We start from the raw sequence: 5,083 nt of genomic DNA, 5'->3' as shown, positions 1-5,083 counted from the left end.
ATGAGAGGAGAGGGTCCCTGTCTTTATGGAGCTTCTATCTAGTTGGGGGAAGGGACATGAACACAAACAGGAGTTTGTTCAGGACAACGATTGATGCACTGAGTAAGGAGCATAGGTCTCAGTGGGTAAGAGGTGGAGTGACAGTGATTTATGACCCACGCCAGGACATTTTCAAGAATGCAAGACGGTATTATTGATAATTATGTCAGGGCAGAAGATGGAAACCAGGATCGCCCCAGGAGACCAGGACACATGGTCATGTGGGGAAGACCTAAATCTAGCCCACACGAACCCTCTCAGACTAGCTTGCTCCCAACTTTGGACCCAGTCTTCGCCGACGACTGGGTGTGGACTGTACGAGCACACATTTCTCCAGGACACGATGGACTCTCACTTCCCGGGAAGCCACATCACTGCTTCCGGGCTGGCACCTGCTGGCTGGAAACCAGCTCCCTGTGTACGAGGAACACAGGCCTCAAAGCTGTGGGTCCCACACAGCCCAGGCGCTGAAGCACCTGGGGTTCTGGGTGGCCATCCTCTGACGTTCATTCCACTGTGAGCAATCCTGATAAACAGCAAAATTGGGGAACCTCAGCTCTGGAGCGTCCTCCGGGTTCGAATCCTGGTTCCAGCACTTATTAACTGAGTGACCTCGGGCAAGTTCCTCAGCCTACCTGTGCCTCAGCTTCCTTATCTGTGGAATGGGGACAAGAGGCGCATCATGAGTTTGAGTTAATGTGTGAAGTGTTTGAACAGGTTCTGGTACCAGGACGTGCTCTGTAAGCTTAGCCACTATTATTATAGTGTAACGGTAATACTTCTGTTAGTGTTAAATTGAACACTTACCCGCCCCCCCAGGCTCTGCATGCAGGTTTAATGACCCTCTGGACATTTTTGGAAATGAATGGAACAGTGTTCGCCTTATGTCTCTGGAGCCAAAGGTCTGGTTTGTTGAGTTTCATTAAGGCGGGTGAAGGTCATGGCTTCCTACGGTGTGACCCCGCGGGCTGTGCCCTTCGCCGTGGGTCACCCTCCACATCCCCTAGTTACAGGCTGTGCCAGGAGAACGCGCTCCCACTGTAAGTGAAAGAGACAAGTCGCAACATGAGACATTTTGCTAAATAGCGTTGTTTGTATAAAACGGACTGATTCTCTTTTGCAAAAACAATACAAATGAGCACGTCTTTTCATAATACACATTTATAAAATACACAGAAGGCTCTACAAAGAAATATTAGTGGCAGTTATGTCTGGGCAGTGGAATTAAGTGTTTCTTTGTTCTAGTTTTTATTTTCAAACTAATGTTTCAGGATAATGTTTTTTTTTTATTGTAAAAAACAAATAGATTTTAAATATATATATATATTGCCAGAAAGAAAAGGCAGAAAGAAAATACACAAAATGGGAACCGTGCTTTTTGGTTCCTTTTTCTTTATTTATTTTGACATTTTCCAATTTCCTCGTGCAGGAATTTGTTACTTTCATTTTTTAAATTTACGAAAAGTTGTCAAAGTACTCTGTGGTACTGTTTAAAATGCCCAGTATTCTTTCTAGGATTAAATGCAGGTAGGATGGGGTGAGGATGTAGGATGAGTCATCCCTCAGCCCCTGGACAGCTGGTCGTGGGTCTGGCTGCGTCTACTCATACTCAGCTCAGTATTTGGACTTGGGGCATTTACAGTGCCTTTCTTCACTTTTAAAAAATCAGTTTAAGGTCTGATCCACTGACCCCCATGAAAAATGAGACTTCTCTTACATCTCCCTTCCAGCTCACATGTAAGACTTCCATTTAGAAAAACAATTAAAATTGTTCCAAAAAAGAAATCAATCTTTGAGGCTCAGGCATACATGCTGTGTTTTACAGGAAGCTTTTTAATCAACACAGATGGAATTTATTTCTTACAGAACTTTGTTAATAACAGCTTTTACTGAGTGCTTACTGTGTGCCGGGCATTAGCTCATTTAATACTTACAGCATCTCCGTGAGACAGAAACTGTTAGTTTCCTACTTTATACATGAAACCGGTGGTGGTGGTGGGGGGGGGGTGCATGGAGCGCCTCTCCTGGGGTCTGGGGCCTGGAAATGCCAGAGCAGGGATTTGAGCCTAGGGTCCTGCGGAGATGCTCCTGCCAGGGCTGGGCCTTCCACTGAGCTGGTTGGGCCCTCGCCCAGCCCTGGCCAGCAGAGAGACCTTGAGAAGGCTGTTTAATTGTTCTGTGTCTCAATTTCCTTAGTGGTAAAACGGATCTAAAACAGGAGCCTTTAAATGAGCCTATTAGGGGATTAAATGAGTTAATTCTCATGAAAAGGGCTTGGCTCACCACAGACACTCACCACCAGGATTATAATATTTTAGTTACAGGCGTTTTCCCTAATCCCCCTATTAAAGGCAGAGGCGATGGTTGGGCTAGCCTTGGCTCCCCCAGGGTCTCGTGTTTGGTGAGAACCTGAGAATCACTGATGAGATGTGAATATTACATAAAAGAACAAATGGGGAGCTTAAAAAGACACAGTTGTATTATTTGTATTTTCATAAAGGTAGAATCTTATTGCAGCCAATTCTATTAAAATAAAAGGTTATAAAATTCAGTTCGTATGTTTTTTATTGGATAACAAATTTTCTCAGTATAGTCTCTATCATACAAGCTTTCTTTTTCTTTCTTTTCAAACACTCTGTCTGTACTGGGCATAGACCATATCCTGGCCAGTTGATCTCCAGGGCCCTGGGAGGAAGGAGGGTGCTCCCATGAATGGAACTTGGGAGCTGGGAAAGAACAGGCCTTTGTCCCTTCTCCACGAAGAATTCCTAAGGGCCGCGGACAATGGTGTCTGATCCAGTGAAGGCTTGGAGCTGGGTGCACCAGGCTATCCCGACTGCCTGGCCAGGGGCCCGTGCTGGAAGCCAGGCCCAGGGGGGACTGGGCCTGGGCCACACTGGCTTCCAGCTCCTTTGTGCCTCACCTCGCTCCGAATTCTAGGCTTTTCACCGCCCTACACAAAACAGCCCCCAGAGTGGGAAGGAAGGGGCGTGGGGTGAAGGTCACAATCTGTCCAGGATCCACTTCTGTTTCCTCGTCCTTGTGCATGTCCTCCTTGGCTCTGTCTTGCGGCTGGATCTTGAAGGCTGAGGCAATGCAAAATCTCTCAGCTCTGAAAGAAGAAATGCAGAGAGTGGGTGAAGTTTGTTCAGTAAGAAGCATTTTTTATCATAGTCCCCAGGCCCCTCGGGGGTCACCTCCTTTTTTAAATGGAATCACATTGTTTCTGCTTATCAAAACCATACACACTCGGTGTAAAAAAAAATAAGTAAGTGAAACAGGAAGGTATACTGTAGGGGATGAAAATCACATGCATAAATATCACCGTATTTTTAGACGGATGAAACGGGCAGAGAGGGAGACAGGCGCATTTGGCGTCTTGCAGCCTTGCATTTCCGACGGAGATGCTGAGGCCCGTCACTTCCCGTTAGTTCTCTCCTCTCACTTGGCTGTAAACAAAACGTCTGACCTGCAGGGGGGGGGGTGGCTTGGATTTTGCTAAAAACAGAGTAATGATGTTCAGACAAAAGCAAAGGACTTTATGCCTATTTTGGTTTCTTTTAAGCTAAGCACAGATTTCTCTGGAAAGGACGGGAGCTGGCCGGTCTCCCTGCGTGGAAAGCAACAGCTCAGCGAAGCACCCGCTTTCTTGACCTCCAGTCTCGCTCCTGATTCTTGATGACAAAACACATTCCGTACCCTCGATTGATTTAGCGGAGAAGCTGCAATATTGGAGGATGGAACTCAGCCCACGCTGCCTGCAGATGGAACGCCTTGCCTGAGCCGGTCTTGTGTTTCGAGGGAAGGTGAGGTGGGCTCACCTGGTCTCCTTTGTTCTCCCCGGGCAACAAACTCCATGCCTGAGACAATATTCAGACCCTCTCCCTGCCCCATTTTCCCCCTCCTATGTTTACCCTTGACCTCTGTTGTATTCGACCCACACATTCAGGGTTTTATATTTGTTCTCATGCTCGCTTGGCAGTGTCTTTGGCTTCTGGTTGCCAAAGAGCCCAAGTTTTAGGGCTGGAAGGGGTCAGCTGGTCTACCTTCATGTTCCCCCTCCCTGTACAAGCAGGTCCCAGGTTTTTCTGCTGTTTCCCATCAGAACTGCGCCTACAAGCCCCTCCTCTCCCAGCGCCGAGCCTGCTGTTCACAACCCGCAGGATGTCAGCAACACCCTCCCCCAGTTTTATAGCTTGAAAACCAGACCAGGTTTCGTGCATTTTTTGAGATGCATAAAACTGTTTTCAAGATTAAAGTATCTTATTTCGAGGTTCTGTGGAAAGCATGAGATGTCCTTGCTTGTGAAGAATTGGACGCTGGGATCGGAACTGCAGGCCCTGGTGGCCCACCGATCACACACCGTGGGGATGAGATCACCCAGGTGAGAAATTGTAGGCCTTGAATTTCCAGCCCGTCATTAGTCATAGACGCTCACTGCCTTCCAGAAGCCTGGGGCCACAGTCCCAAATGCTTATCTGGGACTTGACTAGAATCATCCATGACACACTGGGACGAGGGTTCTTTAAATGTCACGTTGCTATGAGATGATTCAAGACCAGTCTTGAGCCTTCAGGTTGGGAGCTGGGCTGTCACCAGCCCCTTTCTGGGTTTCACATGAATCACAGAGTTTCAGACCTAAAATAGCCTAGATTTCACCTTTTTCGAGTTCCTCATGCTGTGGAGGTGGAGGCTGAGGGCAGAGGGGGTCAGAGGCTTTGCTGCTGTCTGCAGGAATTTGTGACCGGCTTGGGGCCAGAATGTGTGTGTCCTGACCCTGGTCCAGGACATGGACCCCAAATGGCTTCTTGGTTCTGGGGTCACAGTAGAGGGTGTGTTTTGTTCTGTAGTTTGGGGGAGAGGGCAAGTCTTGCTCTGATTTAGTAGATGGAAGATCGGATGATTGCTTCCTAATACTCATTTACTGGGTACAAATGTTTCTTGAGGGCCTGCCATGTGGCGGGAATGGAATCCTAAGAGGAGAATGTTGCCTGATAGCTTCAGAGAGAATGTTTTCCACTATCCCTGAATCTGACTGGTTTTA

This window comes from Ursus maritimus, unplaced genomic scaffold (genome assembly GCF_017311325.1).
Source record: "Ursus maritimus isolate PB19 unplaced genomic scaffold, ASM1731132v1 scaffold_24, whole genome shotgun sequence".
NCBI classification, from domain to species: Eukaryota; Metazoa; Chordata; class Mammalia; order Carnivora; family Ursidae; genus Ursus; species Ursus maritimus.
The sequence above is the reverse complement of the archived record's forward strand: the minus strand, read 5'-3'. Positions refer to the sequence as shown.